This window comes from Furipterus horrens, unplaced genomic scaffold, assembly GCF_987537825.1.
Source record: "Furipterus horrens unplaced genomic scaffold, mFurHor1.1.pri manual_scaffold_4, whole genome shotgun sequence".
Classification (NCBI taxonomy): Eukaryota; Metazoa; Chordata; class Mammalia; order Chiroptera; family Furipteridae; genus Furipterus; species Furipterus horrens.
The window spans coordinates 154265630-154286745 of NW_028327174.1; the positions used below are offsets into that span (position 1 = coordinate 154265630).

The 21116-nt window shown below is 40.7% G+C and overlaps 1 pseudogene; it reads left to right on the forward strand.

Moving 5' to 3' along the window:
* The first annotated feature begins 18177 nt into the window (after positions 1 to 18177).
* LOC150013107 (lysine--tRNA ligase pseudogene) lies at positions 18178 to 19191 on the forward strand (annotated as a pseudogene).
* Positions 19192 to 21116: the final 1925 nt, after the last annotated feature.

A 21116-nucleotide genomic window follows, 5' to 3' on the forward strand; every position in this document is an offset into this window, starting at 1 on the left:
TCCAACTCTCAAACTTAAAGAGTTTTGCTTTGTAATTATTGACCTTTTTAACAACTTTTCCTCCCTCAAGGTCAAATGTTCTGATTTGTAAGCCCACCGATCCCCAAAGTGAATAATTAAGTATTTCTAACCTCTGTTTTGGCATTTTGTTTCCCCCTCATTGGAAAAATAACTAGTAAACCTTGACCTGTACCAACCTAGGGTCAGTGTACTTCTTTCAAATTACATAACATGCTGATTGGTTTTCTTTAAATTTTGAATAATTCGGTTTTCTTTTTAAAGATTTTATTATTGCTGTTTTTTAGAGAGGGAAAGGGAGGTAGAACGAGAGGGAGAAAAACATGGATGTGAAAGAGAAACATCCATCAGTTGCCTCTTACACACCCCCAACCGGGAACCTGACCCCAAACCTAGACATGTGACCTGACCAGGAATCAAACCTGCAACCTACAAGTTCGCAGACCGGAGCTCAACCCACTGGGCCACACCAGCCAAGGCTGAATGACTCATTTTTAAATGTCACTGCGGAATTTGTGGTTAATATCAACATCAACAATAAAATAAAAACCTGATCCTCACTAACACTAAAATATGTTAGAAAATCCTTAACAGTTAGAATAGTATTACATTTAAAATATGAATAGATCAACAGAACAGAGAAGCCAAGAAATGGAAACATAAGCCTGTGGGATTTGTATGTGATAAAAGTGGCTTTTCCAATCAAAAGCGATAAATGAATTATTAAATAAATGGTGGAGAGAACCAGTAGCTATCTTTAAAAAAGTAGACTGATATCTCTACTTACTAAAATTAATTTAAGATGGATTAATAATTTAAATACAAAAATTGAAACCAAAAAAGTATCAGAAGAAATCCTGAATAATTACAAAATTAATTTTAGAGTGAGGAAGACCTTCTTCTTTTTATGTCATTAAATTCAAAGGCCTTAAAATAAGCAGCTGATAGCTATGGTCAGTGTGGCCCAGCTGGGTATTGGTTGGAGAGTTGTCCCATAACCAAAAGATTGCAGGTTCGATTCCTGGTCAGGGCACATACCTAGGTTGCAGGTTTGGTCTCTCGTGCAGGCATGTACAATACCTGGTCCAGGAGTGTATGAAAGGCAACCAATCGATGCTTCTCCCTTGCATCGATGTTTCTCTGTCTCCCTTCCTCTCTTTCTAGAAAGCAATGAAAAAAAAAAAGTCCTCAGGTGAGAATTAAAAAAAAAGCAGCTGATTAATTTATCTACATGGAGAAATACAACATAATCTAAGTCAAAAGATGAACAATAAGCTGGGAACAAGGGCTAATTTCCTTATGTATAAAGTGACAGAACTTGATAACTAATAGCCCAACAGTTCAAAGAAAGGCTCTTACAGGTTTATGAAAAGACGCTCAACCTCCTATAACAAATGCAAATTAAAACCACATGAAGATACCATTTTTCACTTATCAGATGGGCAAAGATTAAAGTTTCCTAACATCCCATGTTGGCAAGGATGCAGAGTAACAGGTACTTTTGTACCTTGCTGGTAGGAGTATATATATTAGCACAGCTTTTATGGAAGACATTTGGGGTGATACCTATTACAGAGCCTTTCACCCGATAATTCCATATTTAGCATTGTACCACATGTGAGCAAAATAATGTGTGAACAAAGTTCTCCCTGAGGATACCAATACAAATAGTAAAAGCAAGAGGAAACTGATTCAACAAAATATGGAATATCTGTAAAAAGAAATACTATGCTGTCATGTTTAAAACTTTAAAAATAAAGGAAAAACTGTATCTGTATAGAGGAATCTCAGAAGTAGGGTTATATGAAAAAAGCAAGATACCTAATAATATGTAAGATATGTTATTATTTGTGATTTTAAAAAGGGGAGAATATGATAATACAGACACATACACTTCTTTAATACAAGAACAGGGTATCTATCTCTCTGGAAGGAGGAGCACTGAACACCTCTGAGGAAGGAATATGGTAGCTTGTAGCAGGATATGAGAGGCTTTTTATTTTGCCTTTTAAAATAATTTCAACTCGAGCCATGTATTATTCATTTGAAGGTTATTTTTAATTCAGCAGAACAGTTGTAAGTAAACCTAAAGAAATTCACCAGAAAATGGAATAAAAAGACCACAACCTAGAAAACATAAGAGAAAAAGGTAAGAAAATCAGAGGATTGCTCCAGAAGGATCAATACTTGAAAACAGGAATTCAATCAAGAGAAAAGAAGGAAGGTATCAAAGATAATTCAGGAAGTTTTCAATAACTAAAAAACATAAATTTCTAGATTAGGAAGGCCACTCTGAGCCCAGAAAAATCAATGAAAACAGATCAGAATTCTTGGGACAAAGAAAAGATCCTAAGAGCTTTTAAAGAGAAGAAGGGAACATGTTAGGGAACAATCTTTTCTAAGTCCTGTAGGGAAAAGATTTACAATCTAAAAGTGTATACTTAGTGAAACTACTGGAAAGAAAAGGGGAGACATTTTAAACATGTCAAATCTCAAAAAATGTAAATCCCATGTAACCTCTCTCAGAAGCTGCTGGTCAGTGCCCTCCTCCAAGATAAGAAACCAAGAGAGACCACAGGAAAGAGGACACTGTGGGATCCAGGAAAGAGAAAGGAAGAGCATCTCGGGGTTGATGAGGACACTTCAAAAGGGACGCGTTTGGGAACTGATCACACAGGTTATTACCTCGATGTTTTGGAGTTAGGCCTCAATTTGAGGGTGAATCATTGAAAGGCACATAAGACTAACATACAAAATTATTAACTCTGGGTGAGAACAAGTTTATGAGGAAGAATATTCTCATTACATGGCTCAGCTGTGAATTACTCTCATAGTCACAATAACATAAACATTCTATCTTAATCAAACAAAAAAAACTGTTCATTAGAAGAATTTGAGACAAGGATGCTGGGAGAAGTTATGAGTTATATTCTCGACTTCCACAGTATGAAGACTATTCAACTTTGGATTTTTAAAAATCAAGAAATGACAATTACAAACATGTTTTATAAAAATATTGCATTTCCACAGGTTGAAACAGTCACATATCAGCATTTTCTTATAGTTCAACAACATAAGAAGAGAGATAAACAGTTTATAAGTAGTTACTTGTAAGGGGAAAGAGTCAGTGGGAGAGATGGGGCAGAAGATATGGTTTTCATTGACAAATGCCATAGAACACCTTGATTTTTTAAAGTATACAAACACATAAAAACATTGTTACAATTTTTCACAGTTGCTATCCAAGGTTTTTCGCACCTGAGAATCAATGAGGGGCTAATCTGCTGCACAGGACAATAATAAAAGCCATATTTCAGACAGCATCTAGGAACTGCTGCTGGTACCGACCGCCCACAACTACCACCTGAGGGCTGGGGACACAGGCGTCGCCTTGCTAACTGTATAGAAGAAGACCAGAGCAGACTTTTTTGAATACTTTTGACAATCCAATATGGAGTCACTATCAGCCCTGACCGTTATGTCAAGTGTTATATCAAGACTAAGCTAATGGAGTATAACAGGAACACACTTGAGAGGGCCCAGAAAACCCAAAACCACAAGTCTGGACTCTCAGATAGGATTCCATCTGGACACCAACATGAGTGAGACCACCACCCATCATAGGCCATGAGAACTCAGAGCTCTGACCATTCCACGTTTGTGCGTGGCTGTATCAACAGTCGTGTTCGGAGGCCTGCCAGACTTCCACTCCACCAGACATGCGTCGCCACTGTAGCCGCCTGGCTTGAGATGAACACCTGCCTCTCCACCTGTGGACTGGGACTTCGCACATGATGCTTGCTTTGCTCGCTTCTATTGCGTAAGCTCCCCTCTCTGTGTGCAGCCTGCATGTGACCCTAGTGGCTCACTGAGAGGTCTCCACTAATAAACCTGGCACTGGAAAGACACAAACGTGTGGGAGTGACCGACTCCTTCCAGGGATGCTCCTTTGCTCATGACACTAACCCACTTTGTCAGAAGGATGGTCATACTCCTTGAAGAGTGCAGGACTTTTCATTTTCTCATGAACTTGGCCATTTTTACAATTCTAAAATTACTAAGATCACAAAATAAAATCAGAATTCCCAATACATCTGTGTTTTCAACACCTTATTCTTGTGAGGGGTGGAGTAAGAGTTATGTGTGGGTTGGTATGCAGAGCTTAATTTAAAGCTGAGTCAACAGGAAACTGAAGTAATTTGTAAAAACCCGTGGCTTTTGGCAATCATATTGAAAGAACGAACTAAAATTGCTGATCCTTCAGGTGATAAATTCAATGTGTTAGTGAACTAGCTGAGCAGTTTCTAAGGTGTCACTGTGAAACCCCCAATTCCAGTTCTAATGGCCGAGCAGCAGCCATGGGAGCAGGGAACGGGGAGAGTCCTGTGTGGCTTCCTCTCCTAGATCTTGCTTAAACAGAAGTCCAGCATTTACTAGGGTCATTAACTCCAATTTGGCCAACTCAGGAACAGGAAGTTCTACAGATTTTTGTAATCTATGTGACAGAACTTGGTAAGTCTGTTCAAATTCAAGAGAGTTCTCCAAAAATTTGAAGCAAAATTAAAGTTCTGGGAAGACACTTAAGCATATGGCTTTGACTACCCCCTCAAATGACCCCCATCTGAAAAGTGCGCACTAGGATATCAATTCTTATGTGTTCAGACAGAACACCGTGCTATTAATTTAATCCTTTTGGGTTTTAGCCAATAATTTCTTTTATTGAACAGCAGCAAGAAATTCTTCTAAGGCTATTGTTAATAATTAGGGTTCTTGGGTTTAAAAAAGCAAGAGGTTGGGACTGACAATGTTACAGAAACAGGGGAGTCCAAAAACAAACCCCAGAGTTTGCGGCTGGGAGATAGGCAGCAGGAAGCAGCTTTCAGGATGCCCTTGCATGCCTGGAGCTAGTGGCTGGATACATTGTTGCAAAGATCCGCTTTACTTCCAAGACTCAGGAAGATGGGAGGGATCTTGAACTGTGGGCTGGTATGGAAGAAGCAGACGGAGCCTAGGTAGGGTTCTGTGAATGGTCAGAACAGTTTGCAACACCCACTGCATGAGAGAACGCAGGGGGAGAGAGGAGGCAGGGAGGGAGAGAGAAGGAGCTGCGGACATTTTGGGCTGGCTCTGGCTCTAGGAGGCTCTCTCTCTCAGGCTCTCTCTGGCCCTCACGCCCTCACTCTCTGGCTCTTGTGGGCTCCCTCCATCTGGCTTGGAGCAGGGGTCTCCAGGTGGCTTTAAGAAGAGGCTCTCGCCAGGCGGCTTTGAGAAGGAGAGGAGATCCATGCGGTTTGCAGGAAGAAGGCAGTTTGCAAGGAGGCTGAGAATCCAGGCGGTCCTGCATTGAGAGCTGGAGGGCACCACAGCACAGAAAGGACCTCCCCAATCAGAACTGAGTGATTGGCAGCTACTGGTAAAGCTGAACTGTGCCTAGGAAGTAGGGAAACGGTGTTTCTGACTTTCCTAAGACTGGCCAGGTCTGGGAGGGGGAGGCAGGACTTTGTGTAAATAAACAATTCGTTTTCTTTTCACCAAACTCTGGTATTCAGAGTTATGATTCTGGCGGCGGGCAATCGGGCCCCTAACTAAACAGACCGTGGGTTCTGTTTCAATCGGAGCAGCCCAGGGGTTCTGTTACAACAATAATAGTTTACAAGTATACTAATACTTGTCTAAGTGTAATTTAATCAAACAGAAGCCTATAAATAGCATAACCCAAATTACTGTTTCAGAACACCGATCAAACTAGTAAGTTGCATACTACCTGAAACAATAGCGCTGACCTGCCTTAAGTTCAAAAGAAAACCAGCTATAAGCTAAGACAAACAAATCTCTTTAATAAACTACTTCTCTTTCAAAAGTGGTTTTGAATTCTTATACACCATTCAGTTCCAAAGGTTACTCAAAAAAAAAAAAAAAATCTAACAATAAAAGGCATAGTTATTGTAAATAAATAAACAAAAATAGCCACAGACCAGGTTTTCATCAAGTGAAGTCTGGGGAAAGGGGGAAGGGGAAAAGGGGATGAGGGTTTTATTGGTTTCCCTACATTTTGAAGCCAAGAGTCACTGTCACAACCGAGCATAAAAGTTTCTGGCATCCTGGTAGCCAAAGCAGAAATGGAAATATGACTTGTACAACTTTCGTAACTGGGGAAAAAAAATTTTAAAAAATGTCCCTGTTCATTAGGGAAATAAATGTTTCCCAACAGTGAACTGAAACATACACACATCCTCACATGAGGGATGCTGAAGGCATGGTGACTCCTCTTTGGCAGTTCGTTCAACAACAAATACCTATTCAGTGCCTTCTCTCTTTCCAGGCTCTGCCCTAGGAACTTGGTAAGTATCAGCCAACAAAGCAGATAAATACACAAACCAGACAAAGGTCTCTGCCCTGGGGAAGCTCATAGTCCACTGAAGTACATGGACATTAAACATAATAGGTAGATTATACTATACTGTATTATTATGCTATGGGACAAAAGAAAAGGAAGGGCTAGATAAGGGAGAACCTGGGTAGCTGGGAGAAGGCAGACCATAAGCATGCTGAAGCATGAGAGAGAAAACCGCTTCAGGCAGAGGAAGCCCCCAGTGCCAAGGCCCTAAGGGGAAGAAGCATGCAAGCATATTTGAGGAAGAGCAAGGAGGCCAAACGCAAGAGGGGAAAGGAGAGGGGGTGCTGAGGACAGGAAGTTAAGAGAGTAGCTAAGGGACCAGGTCAAGAAAGCCAAGCAGTTCACTGTAAAAACTTTTCCTCTTATGGAAACAGGAAGCCAACAGAGGGTTTGAGCAGAGAAGCACCACTATCTGACTTACGTCGTTAAAGGATCATTGTTGAGAACAGACTGCAAGGGCAGAAGCAGGGAAACCAATCAGGAGGCTGCTGCAGTGTTCCAGGTGAGAGGACGGTGGAAAGGAGACGAGAGGAGGAGAAGGAAGATTCTGGGTGTGTTTCTATGGCAGGGTCAACAGGATTTGCTGACAGACTGGAGGTGGAGTGTGAAGAGGAAGGGGGGGTGAAGATGACCACAGGGTTTTTGTGTTTTGCCGCCCATGAAGATAGGGAAAACGGAAAGAATGAGACTGCGCGGAAACCGTGCTGAGCTTGAGATGACTGTCAGACATTCAGGTGGAGATAGGAGGCGGAGGTTGGACATGTGGGCATGGAGTTGGGGAAAGAAGTAAGGGCTGGGGAAATCAAGGTGAGAATAAACAGAATGGAACCAAAAATAACTACAGCCATGAGACTGGATGAGGTCACCAAGGGAGTGTCTACAGAGAAGAAAAAAATCAAGGACTGAGACCTGAGGTCCTCCAAAAACCAAGGAGATGGCTAATCAGCAAAGGAAGCTAAGAAGGAGCTGCCAGTGAGCAAGGAGGAGAACCAGCAGGTATAGAAAAGGTTAATATGATCACACTTTATATTATCCATCAATAACAGCAAAAGGAACGACATCAAGTCAAAGTTCAAGAGAGATGCATCAGTGGAAAGCTACTGCACAGTGTCTAAAAGTTTAGATTTCGGTCAATTCTGGCTTGATTACCACAAACTATCAGCACCAAGGGAGGATAGGAAAGGGAAAGCCAGGGCCGGTCAGAGGCCAGAGACAAGGAGAGCGCAGGCAGGCACACACTGCTAGCCCGAGAAGCAAGTAGCTCACTGGGAAATACCATCTTCAAACCCAAAAGTGAGTATACATACGGTTCCTTCCTGATCTGCCCCTGAAGAAGTGCCCATTACAGCATTTGCCCTCTGCCAGTTCAACCCCACCCTCAGTCCTAGGCCCTATGGCACACCAGCAGTCCTTCTCCTTAGCAAAAGGGCTCAGAAAGAGCCTCTTGCCCTGAGTCTGAATACAGGGAACAGAGGCCCCAGTTACTCCCCTAAGCACGCAACAAAGGAGATAAGGAGAGCACAGGAAGGAGCGTGATGCAGTGTTCACTCTCTCTCCATGTCTCTATCTCTCTGTACTTCCTATGAGCAGGACCCTGTTAAAATGTTCAAATGCACCAAGTAAGCATAATATATGTACTTATATCTAACCTTGTTCCAAAAAGAGTTTTAGGCAAGTTCTAAAACTAGGTTGAATTGTATTTACCTTAATTTTAAAAACAGCCCCTGGTTGGTGTGGCATAGTGGATTGAGTACCAACCTGCGAACCAAAATGTTGCTGGTTCAATTCCCAGTCAGGGCACATGCCTGTGTTGCAGGCCAGGTCCCCAGTTGGGGGCACGTGAGAGGCAACTGATCAATGTATCTCTCATCCATGGCTGTTGCTCCCCCTCTCTTTCTCCCTCCCTTGCTCTCTCTAAAAATAAATCAATAAAAATCTTTATTAAAAAAGGAACATACTTCTAAAAAACAGAAAAATTATTAAATTCAGAACAAGGGAAAATACAATGGAATAGTAAATGAGACCTAAATTAGTTAAGCAAAAATGACTATAGTAAAGTTCAACATGGCCGTTTGACAGTGGGAGATAAATTTGGCCAAATAGGAAAATCATAATTTCTTTCAAGATTCACATCATTCAAGCAAACAAATGTTTTCTCAAGAAATGTCCCAGCATTGCCTGTTATCGAGGCCAACAGCAACTTTTCTAATGATTCTTCAACAAAGGGGATGCTCAGAGATACAAAAGGGATCATGAAGTGTAAGTTTCCTGTGACTGATTCTTAGACTATTTCCTATCCCTCAATAATGTAAGCTGAGGACATCATACATACTAACTCAAAGAGAAGAAATTAGAGGGAAAAGAAAATACAGCATTCCAAGTACCCAATATTCGATGGAGCTAGTGTGTAAAATCCTTTAGAATTCCTTGAATTAACACTTTCTCCAAAACAAGTTTTCATTAATAGCTGAGGAAGGCAGGTCAAGTGCTCAGGAAAAACCCAGAGTCCAGCATTCAACATCACCAATTGAAGGTTGGTCCACCTACTACTGTAAAAGGCAGCCAAGCAGAAATTTCAGCATTCACAGAAAAATACAGAACCTATCCAAGACTCCTTGTTACAGAAACAGGGGAGTCCAAAAATACCCAGAGTTTGCGGCTGGGGGATGGAGAGAAGGAAGCAGCTTTCAGAATGCCTCCACATGCTGGTGGCTAGTGTCTTTTTTATGCAAAATGGCTTTAATGCATCCAAAGCCTCAGATAGATGGGAGGGGTCTTGAACCAGGGGACGGTATGGAGAAAGCACACAGAGCCTAAGTAAGGTTCTGTGAATGGTCAGAACTGTTTGCAACGCCCACTGCGTCAGAGGACACAGTCAGGGATATATAAGCAGCTGCGGACAGCTGCGGACATTTTAGCGCTCCACCCCCCCCCCCTCTCTCTCCTCTAGCTCTCTCGCTCGCTCTCGCTCTCTCGTGTGCTCCCTCCACGTGGCTTGGTGAAGGGGCCTTCTCCACGTGGCTTGGAGAAGGGGTCTCCAGGCTGCTTTAAGAGGCTCTTGCCATGCGGTTTTGAGGAGAGGGGATCCACGTGGTTTGCAGGAAGAAGGCAGTTTGCAAGGAGGCTGAGAATCCAGGCGGTTCTGCATTGAGAGCTGGAGGGCACCACAGCACAGAAAGGACCTCCCCAATCAGAAGAGTGATTGGCAGCTGCTGGTAAAGCTGAACTGTGTCTAGGAAGTAGGGAAACGGTTTCTCTAACTTTCCTAAAAACTAGCCTGGTTTGGTAGCGGGAGAGGCAAGGATATGTGTGTGTGAGTGTTTTAAAGAGCATAAGACTTAACAACAGAAATCCGCAAATAACTAAATATATGTAACTGTTAAATAAACAATTCTTTTTCTTTTCACTAAACTCTGGTATTGAGTTGTGGTTTTGGCAGCGGGCAATTGGGCCCCTAACTAAAGAGCCCGTGGGTTTGTTTTCAATTGGAGCAGCCCAGGGGTTCTGTAACATCCTGACTAAACAGATAACCGACAATTCATGCAAAAAGTTGTGAGGGTGAATCTGTAGGAATGGCCAAGATCCCTCCCCACAACAGGAGTCATGAATCTACCCAGCATGTAGATGGTGAATGACTGATCGAGGCACTGAAGCAGCACATTTCACAGTAAGTATCATTGTACTTTGCGATCCTTTAAAAGATTCTGATTTTGTACTTTTTAAATAAGACAGAAATTTCCCAGTAAGAATATCAGCAATAGCTCAGTAATTTCCCTTTTGAAAGAAAAACACCAGGACATACTTACTAGGCCCCAGTAAATTCTATTTTCACCAAAAGCCCTCATTTCTCCACCATTCTCTTGGAAGAACCATCTGCCTTTAATGGCGACCAAGATCATATTAATCAAGGAATTAAACAAAAAACTGACCAATGAGATAGTAACCCATGAAAAATCAAGAACTACAAGTCAAGAAAGTAGTAAGAGTAATTTCTTAATTAAAATACAAATCTAGATCTTTGAGAAACAATGAGTGGAAAGTTACCAAACTGTGGGTACAGCTTTCCAGCTCATAAAAAATTAATCAGCCCTGTATACAAAAATTAGACCCTGTTTTCCATATCTAGGCAGATTTCTGAAGCATAACCTTTTCAAAATAAACCCTGAAATACAGATTTAATCAATTCTAACAACTATTTCTGCATCAGCATACAGGCCTTTAAATCCTTCTGAATTAAATACAGTCTGCCATAGTGGTAGATTATTTTGCTGTTTCAATTATTGGCCGCCCTCCCCATAAGAGGATTATACCTCCCATTGTCATGTGACAGTATCTCCAGATGGAAGAATTAATTCTACTTCCCCACTTCATTGTCAACAGGCCTAGTCATATGACTTGCTTCAGTGATTGGTCACTTCCTTTCCTGCCCTTTCTTACTGCCATGAGATTATGTCCCAGACTAGGGTGACCCATTCAGCCTGGATCTACAGTAAAGACCACCCTTGCAGCATAGCCATAGCTGTCATATAATGTGAACAAGAAATTAAAATATGTTGTTTTAAGCCACTGAGCATCTAAGCTGAGAAATGAAATCAATACTTTATTTTTTTAATGTTTTAATGCTCAGTGGAATGATTAATACCTAAAGCAGCCTAATGAAGGTAGATGGACATATAGGCCTTACTGCCGGTGAATTTTCAGGCTAGCCATCTACCTGACATATATAATAAACTGGAAATAACATCTGCTTTTTCTAATTAAAGTTTTTGCCTTATAAATACTGTATGTGTTTGGGAGGAAGGGGAAAACTTAAGTTACTGACCTTTAGAAGACCTTCGTGAAAACAATGGTAGCTCCAAAGATGATAAAGTTCAACAGCTTATCCTTCCACAGTCTTGTAATTAATTAATCTCTAACTGATAGTGGGATAAAACAAGAATCAAGGTTTTAAACTTAACCTGCACAGCAGTCTCCTAGCAAAATAAGGAAATGTAATTGCCTGGGCGTTTATGAGATGTAGAAATCACTCCCCCAAAGTCTAGGTTCATTTTAGCTTTTTAGTATCAGTCCCTGCATGGAAATCTTACCAATAAGATCCAATACAAATAGTTTTCCAAATGATCGATTAAAACAGAACTTAATAAAAATTATCCTAAAACTCTCAACTTTTTTATTGGAAGCCAAAGAAAAACAATGCCCAGATGTAAGATTCCTTTCATAGCTACTCTGATGAAAAACATAAATTCATTTAAAACTTAATTTCTGAAGGAGAAATATTCAACACCACATCCTGCAAATTTGTGATGAGGTCTTGACGAGCTGGAAGTCCAGAGAAACTAAGAAACTTACTAGGAGGACTAAGCTGAAAGGCTGTCATATCCAGAGGCTGTGGTGAGAATCTGTTTTTATTGGGAGGAAACAAATGAAAAAAAGGCACAGTCAAAGGTAAAGGAAATGCTAAGAAACCCCATACAGGCCTGAGCCAAATCAAAGTTTACAGACCTTGTGAATTTTCCCAAGAGACTGGGAGGGAGATAATGCTATACTCTGCCTTGAAAGATCCTGAATCTGCAGCCCATGGTTCTCTCAGCCTCAGCAAGCCCATAATAACTATCAGAAGGGCTTTTTGCACTGCTAAATTTCAATCCAGTTAGGAACAATATTTCCCATAATTTGTGACAAAGTTAACATCCAGAACACGTAACATCATCATGTATTTTGGCAATTCTTCCATAATCCCAAAATGGTACAAGGTAACAACAGCTCCCACTGCAAAACAAGTATTTGGTGGATCCTGGTAAAACTAGAACTCAAGAGAGACTCTTAAGGTTAAGCCGCAGGGATGTCCTGTTTGCAAGCAGACATGAGAGTGATTTGGTCAGTATGGATCAAAGACTTTCTGGGGACTTTCTTCCCCTCTGCTCCAATACTAGCGGGGAAAAATGGGAGGAAGCAGATGTTCAGCAAGAGAACATGTGCTAAAATGGCAACCATTTTTCTCATACACATTTCCGTTTCTAGAAAAATCCACCCGTCCTTAGCCGTGGTTGCTGCATTTCCTACATGATCCCAGCCTCCCTGGCCACGGCTGACAGGACCACAGTGGGGAAAAGGAAGCACAGTCTAAGCCAACCAACAGGAAAGGAGAGAGGACTAGAAAGAGTGAATTATAAAGTATAAGAAGAAAAACAATAAAAATAAAATTTTAAAAAATAAAAATAAAGTATAAGAAAAGGAGATAGGCTTGAAATGGGAAGTGATGATAAGCAAGGGCTGGGCTGCCATTTTTTACCACGTGAGCTGAAGCAGAGAAAGAGGGTCTCCAGAGAAAAGTCAAGGAATGATGCAAATGCTGGAGACGTGATACCATGAGCGCCCCAAAGAAACCATATCTTAGGTTCTAACTCCCCAAATTCCCAGGAGAACTGGCTGCACTGTTATGGTTCTGGGTTTCACTGGGTTCCTTCCAACAAATTCCTTGTTGTTGATGCTGATTTGTTTAAGCCAGTTCAAACGTGTGTTGCTGTCATTTTGCAGTCAATAAGCCTTATTGGTTTATTTATTTTATGCTTCATCTTAATATACTTTCTAAATTAAATAATATACATAAATCTTAAATATTTATCATGATGAATTCTTAAAATGAACATATCCATGTCATCAGCAACGACCTCAAAGACAGAGAGCATCATCGGGACAGAGGCCCCATGCCCCGCGGCAGCCACTGCACCCCTTGCACCACCGCCTGCCCTATTCTCACTTGTCACCATTGCTTAGTTTTGTGCTTCTTTTCAGCTTCATATAAATGAAATCATAGAACATGTACACTTGCTTCTCACTTCTCTTACTCAGTGTAATATCTATGAGATTTGTCGTGCTGTTCTGTGTAGCAGTAATTTGTTCTTTTTAATGCCGTTTGGTGTTTCATTACATAATCATACCACAGTTTACAGTCGTCCCTCTCTATATTGTGGTTCACTTATCATGACCTCACTGTATCATGGGATTTAAAAAAAATATTATATTTAATTATTTATCGCCCTTTTATGTACTCCCAGGGTTCTTCCTCCATCCACTGTGGGCTACCTGAGGTCACGGCAGGCCCTTTCTCTGCTCCTCCTCTGGCCATAAAAGAAAACAAGACAGCTCTTTAATATATTTTTCCCAGAGAGTTTTATGGTCAAGAAATACTATATCCTGGGTGTTTCTTTATCTTCCCTCCCTCTCTCCCACACCCCTATCTCCACCCCCACCCCCCATACACACAAAGACATAAAGTAGTTTAATGATATTAATGTTTCTTTTCAGACAGAGGCAAAGGAAACATGCCTGGCAGGAAGCCATCTACCCACTGACCTATATTGAACCTCTTCCCTTCAAAATGACCAGACTAAAAATAAAGGTAAAAAAGGGAAGAAATGGAAAAGAAAAAGCTCTTTTGGGTCAATGAGGGTCAAGGAGAAAAAAAAAAAAAGAGATGCTCAGGTGAAGCAGTTTCCATGGACTGAGCACCCCAAACCCGGCCTGGGACCTAGGCTTAAATCCAGACATCACATGTGAGTAAAGACTCTGATCAGGTAAACAGGTGAACACAGTTCTTCAGTCAAACTGAATGTGAGGCCAGAGGTTCACAATACGTTTCTTTGAAAGAAAATGATTCATAAACCATATAAAACTTCAAGTCCCTAAAACAGTATTTCCTCCTTTGCAAGGAAAGTTGACAGAGCAGGAAAAAGTGACAGCTTTTTCCATTGTACTAAAGCAAATACTTGACTGAATCATTAAGGGCTAAGAGTGCTAAAGGTCTTCTTAGTCATTCTTGACGTGAAGAGGTGAACCATTGGCACACCCTTCCCAGTAACAAGCAGACCGGAGCCGGCCGACACAGCGGCTCTCTGTGCATGAGTGAGAGAGAGAAGCTTTGGATCTCTGGAAGGCGTGGGAAAGCTATAGGAGCACATGGAATTCCATGAAAGGAAAACAAAGGCCTTCCAATGAGGTTTTCCTGGTTTCCACCAGCATCCAAATTTGCTTCCCAAGACTGGCTAAAAGAACTCCCACATTTCACCCCTCCAACTACTGCCAAAATAAAAATAAAAATATAAAAAAAAAAAGAAAGAAAGAGTTTTCTTTCTCTATTAGCCTAACAACTGATTAAAACTCTCCTAAAAAAAGAACGCACTGAATTTGGGGAGGAGAACTTACCCTCAAGGCTGTAAGTTCCACACAAAAGAAGGTGTGACTGGTGATGACTAGTGAGAACAAACACCAAAAGTAGACAGGTACCTGGCAGGCAGGGTCAAACCTTGTAAGGATAAATCTCTTTATAACCAAATGTTTCCAAGGGAGCTGAAGGAGCATGGAATTGTGGCCACCTACAGGGCAGGTCCCCACGCAGTGGGCTCCTAAACCGCAAAGATAGCTGATAAATCGGTACCTTCACGCAGATGGGGCAGCTTTAGTATGCTACTGATGAAGTTACACATATTCACTCAACAACTATTTTTAATCCCTTGAAGCATAACCTGGTCACTCCCCTCCCACCTGGCCACTCCATAAAGAGCCCCCGCAATGCCTCAAGTCTCTGCACTGTACCCCCCCCCCACCACCACCCCATTGCTGTCATTCCCAGTGTTATGGACAATTCTCAGGTCCCACTCTAGAGCCACGACCATTCCCCTTTACTCCCCCGGCCATAAAAACTTATTAGAACGCAAGTAAGTTCACATGACCGTAAGTTTCCTCAACATTAAAAAAAAAATGTTTTAAGTGGACAAAACTTTCCTATCAGTAACTATTTGAATTGCTTCTCCAAATTGTTACTGAAACCCTGCCAGGGCTAAGGAACTTGGAGTTGTAGCAAATAAACTTCAATAATGTCTCTCCAAAATGCCTCTGCTTGATAGGGATTCGGCAAACACTCCTACCACTCCTGAATTATAATTCAGAAAGGAGATCAAAGTGTGGCGTTTCTGGAGCTAGAGAAACCTTACTCTGTCCTCAAGGTCAGTAGCCTGGATTCTCCAAAGACACTTTATGTATGCTATCCAGGATTCAATCTTGCCACCAAGAAATGACACAGCACCCACAAATATCTTAAAGGTATTTAAAACCAACAGTGTCTACCCCTTGATCAGCAGTAGCCTAATAATATTTAAGGAAAGGTGGAACATTGATCTGGAATAACGACTAAACTAGATTGCATTCTTGAAGTATACAATCCTTATAAAGAAACAATTGAGAAGATAAAATAAGTGATGTAAATAGATGCAGAAGGGTGAAACTTCGAAAGGCCAACAGGAACTAAACCAAAACAAACTCAAGCACACTAAATCAAATGTAGTGTTTCATAAAAAGTACTTTTAGGACAGCCACCGAAGCTTTAATTTCGAACTTACCCCTGTGCTGACAACCTTTCTTTTTCTCCTTTTAAAAATTATGCACCAAGAACTCAAATTTTCTTTTACATTTTTATGTGGAAATTTAATTCCTGGCCAAGTACAGAGCATGACTCAGACCAATTCCCACCTAAAACTATCACAGTGAATGGCAAGAAAATTAATAGTGATATAACAAGTTGGAACAGTTGACAGAGACAGCATTATCAGAATTTCAGTCTTCAAATATACTGAATACCAATTCTCAGAACCAGTAGAATTTATTCATAAACTTCTGTTCTATTAACTTTTTTTTTTTAATTTTTTTTTATTTTGGTTTTTCAATTACAGTTGTCCCCTTTTCCCCCAATTTCTCTCCCCCACCCAACCCACTACCTCTCCCACAATCATATCCCTCCCCGCTGTCCATGTCCATGAGTCTTTCATACAGGCTCTTTAATTAAACCCTTCCCTTACTTATCCCCCTTCTCTCCCTCTCCCCTCCCCCCTATTGACTGCTATTCTGCTCTTTGTTCTATTTAGTTCCTTTGTTTGTGTTGTTCTTTAGTTTCCTGTATTAGGTGATATCATATGGTATTTTTCTTTCTTTGCCTGGCTTATTTCACTAAGCATAATTCTCTCTAGTTCTATCCATGTTGTTGCAAATGGCAGGAGTTCCTTCTTTCTTTCTGCTACATAGTATTCCATTGTGTAAATGTACCACAGTTTTTTGATCCACTCATCTACAGATGGGCACTTAGGTTGTTTCCAGCACTTAGCTATTGTAAACAGTGCTGCAATGAACATAGGAGTGCATAAGTTCTTTTGAATTGGTGTTTCAAGATTCTTCGGGTATAATCCTAGTAGTGGAGTCGCTGGTTCAAAAGGAAGTTCCATTTTTAATCTTTTGAGGTAATTCCATACTGTTCTCCATAGTGGCTGCACCAGTCTGCATTCCCACCAACAGTGCAGTAGGGTTCCCGTTTCTCCACATCCTCGCCTGCACTTGTTGCTTGTTGATTTGTTGATGATGGCCATTCTGACTGGTGTAAAATGGTATCTCATTGTGGTTTTTATTTGCATCTCCCTGATGGCTAATGATGTTGAGCATTTTTTCATGTGTCTATGGACCTTCTGTATGTCCTCTTCGGAGAAGTGTCTGTTCAGGTCCCTCGCCCATTTTTTAATTGGGTTGTTTGTTTTCTTGTTCTATTAACTTCTATTAGTAAATCTCTTGAGATGTATCTCCCACCAAATAAAAAGGAAAAAAACCCACAAGAAATGTATTTTATATCATGGAGAAACAGGGAAGGTAGACCAATTTAAAATCTGATGTAAAGTCTCCAGATGAATCATTTAACTGGTCTAGATTTTCTATTTCACTACACTATAAAAAAAATAAGCCTTTTTTTGAGGTGCTCATTTTCATTAGTCTCAAGAATTCAGTAACACACATTTACCCAACTGGCTAAAATAAGACAACAGATAATAACAAGCATTGACTAGAATCTGGAGCAACCAGAACTGACATACCACTGTTGCAAATATAAATTAATAAAACCTCTTGGGCAGACTCTACTACAGAACTTGTGGCCCAACAATTCCACTACCGAATCCATTTTCCCTCATGAATGTATACATATGTTCACCAGAAAACACGCAAAAAGGTGTTCATGACAGCACTATTTGTATTGGTCCAAAACTGGAAACAACCCAATGTACATCTCCAGTAGGATGAATAAACAGATTCCAAGGAATATGACATAGCAATTGAAACACACAAACCACAGCCACATAAAACAACATGGGTCAATCTTACAGACCTAACATGAAGTGAGAGAAGCCAAACACAAGAGCACATACTTTGTGATTCTATGTATATAAGATCCAAAAACTGACAAAAGTAACCTCTAATATTAGAAGGACAGCCTTTGGGTAATAGTAGTGAGTGAAAGGGGGTATACAAAGACGATCAAGCTTAGGTCTATGGCTCTATTTGGGGGAAAGAAATTGATGAAGTATTTAGCAGAAAAGTGAGTTGTAGCATCCCATAATATGAACAATCCCAGCCCCTAAAGAGGGTCTCTTTGGATCAGCTTTTTAGTAGACACAGCAGCTCTGTTGAGAAGAACATGGTGGGGCGGGGGAGAGAATGAAGGAGAATGAATGAATTCAAGCTTGATTTCTACTTTTGCTATAATTAGTTCTTCGTGTTTTCCCCAATGTCAAAGGGTAAAGCAGTCAGAATTACCAAAAGAAGTCTGAACAAATTTAACTAAAAATGTAATGCAGATATCAAAAATGTACATGCTTTGCCTCTAATCAAGCCCAAAATTATATAAAATATCAAAAGAACTTTTATCACAATATGCAATAAGCATAAACATGCATCATCAGAGACACCTGAATGACTTTGTGAGGCAAAATTTTATCATCCACTCTTTAAGATCATCACACATATAAGTTTCCTGGATGAGCTGGGATTCCTAGAGAACATCATCCCATGATGAACATAACCCAGGACGAGCTGTGGCCGAGCCTTCTATCACCTACCACAATGAGCTGGACCTGAATTTATATATGAGAATTGCTGGTGGTTGGTGGCATTGCCTGGGTTTAGGAAATTGGACACCAGTTCTAGGATGACGGAATTGATCTGATTCGCAATCCTGAGTTTACCATCTATGGCAGACTACCACGATCTCATGGAAATCGCAGGGAGGATTTCAGGGATGCTGAAGCACATCACAGGCAGTTACGAGGCCACTGAACATCCCGATGGCCAGGAAGCCCAAGCCTCAGAGACGTACTTCATCCTACCGTTCTGGAGAATCAGCAGGAAAGCAGAGCTTGAGAAAGCCCTGGGGGAGAAGCTGCCAGAAACTAATTCTTTGAAACTGAAGAAATGAACAAAATTCTTGATGGTATCTACGTGGCAAAGGCTGTTGAATGCCCTACACCTGGGACCATAGCCAGGCTCCTTGATAAGATTGGAAGAGACATACATCAATCCTATATTAATCTGTGATCAACCCAAGATAATGAGCCCTGTGGCCAAATAGCATCGCTCTGAAGAGAGTCTGACTGACCTCTTCGAACTGTTTGTGATGAAGAAGGAAACATGCAATGCCTGCAGGAGCTGAATGACCCAATGTGGCAACTTTTTGAAGAACTGGCGAAGGCCGCTGGCGTTGATTAGACCATGTTCATAGATTTCAAGGGCTGGTGCCCACAGCTGGCTGGCACACAGGCATTCTTCACCAAGTCACCATGTTTCTCACAGACACCAGTTAAATCAGGAAAGTACTTCTGTTTCCTTCCATGAAACCCGAAGACAAGAAGGAAAATGTAGCCACTGCTGATACACTGGAAAGCACAACAGCAGGCACTTCTGTCTAGAAATGGTAATTGCAAGTCACATAACCCAGGCATCTTTGCATTTCTACAAAAGATCAAGGACTTGCCAGATGCTACAGGTCTTGAACATGTGAGTCCAAAACAATCAGTTTTTATCTAGTTCTCAGTGCTGGAAGAACCAAATATAAGTCTAAACTCTGTCTATAAATAATTGACTTAAAGGTGAAGCCTACAATATTTTGAAATTTTTTCTTGGATCATTGGAGACAAAGAGTATGGAGGTACCCTGACTGGTGTGGCTCAGTGGGTTGGGCATTGTCCACAGACTGAAAGGTCACTGGTTCGATTCCCCATCAGGGCACATTCCTGGGTTGCAAGCCGAGTCCCCAGTTGGGAGCTTGAGAGAGGAAATCGATTGCTGTTTCTCTAGCACATGGATGTTTCTCTCCCTCTCTCTCCCTTCCTTCCCCTCTCTCTAAAAATAAATTAAATCTTTTTTTTTAAAGGAATATGAAAGGTAAAGGTACAATAGAAATTCTGAGCACGCAGTGAGGAAATTGTCTGAATTATGCTTCTTCTATTATTCTAGGATTTTAATATGTATGGACATGCATATTGCTTATAAATTTTGATAATGTTTTAAGGAGAAATTTTAAGTTATTTCTGAGTCTCTTTGTGGTCTTGCTTCATTGTGTCTCTTTACTTCCTTTTGTTTGTATGTTGGAAATTTTCTATGGATTTTTAAGCATAATGTGACTCTTCATAAAATAAAAAGATTTGAAAAAGAAAAAAAAAATTAAAAAACCCATGAAATTGCAAGGGAATTCTTGTATGTTGCTGTCCATTTGACTCTCACAGTTTAGTCATCAGAAGACAGAAATGGAATTAAGAATTCCTTCTTTTACTCCTTGTTACCAAATAAACTATTGTCTCTAAAAAAAAAAAAAAATAGTAAACCAACAAAAACAGAGGTCCTGGTGTGCTTCTCAGGGGATCAGATAATTATAAAAAGGGATTAGTATGTCTTCTGAGCATTAAACTAAGCCCCATTACTCAATTCCATTAACTAAATGAAAAAAAAAAAACAAACAGCTTCAGGCTTCCTGACACTTTGAAATATATAACTGTTTCCAATTAACTGATTGCTTCTGTAATGAAAAAGCAGGAGAATATTTATTTCTGGCAGGTTATCTGTTTTAAGATTCTTCATCACTGAGAATATTATCTGCTTCCAACATCCATACTTTAAATGCAGAGCCCAAGAAAGGAAAAGGCTAACAGGTATCTGAGTTTAAAAGCCAAAGAGAGAAAATAAAAACGGTTGGATTAAATGACCTGCTATGCTCACACAGAGGACATGCTCACAGGCAGTTCACATGTCTAGTGACTGGAGTGTTTTAATAAGAGCCTCACTGTCAGGCTTCCCCTATTCATAATTCTGTGTTCTCTTTCATTGCCCCTACCACGCACACGTGCGCAACAGGTACACACATGCGCTCCAACAAACCTTAGTTTTCCACCTCTCCATGGCCCTGTCAAGTATAAAATGCTTTACTTAAAATTATAAAGATAACAACAACAACAAAAAAAGAGAACTAAAAAGAAGATAAAAATAAGAGGATATTGGGAGGCAAGGGGAGAGGAAGAGAAGTGAGAGGTAACATATTTCCTTCTTCCTTAGCAGGGAGTTAAAAGCTCCCATCAAATTTGCAACATCAAGTAGTATAGACTGTGGCAGTTTAAAATGAGGGCTGCAAATTCTTTGACACTCCTCCCATCAAGTGGTGGGTCTATGTCCTCTGGGTCCCCTCCCCTTGAATCTGAGCAGGCTCTGTGACTGCTCCAACCAACTTCTGAGGATAGGTCATAAAAGGCCATGAAGCTTCCAACTGAATTGGGTCACGTGAGGTACTCAGGGCTTGAGTTCACTGTATGCGTCAACATGAAGGGTATTCAGAGACGAGATT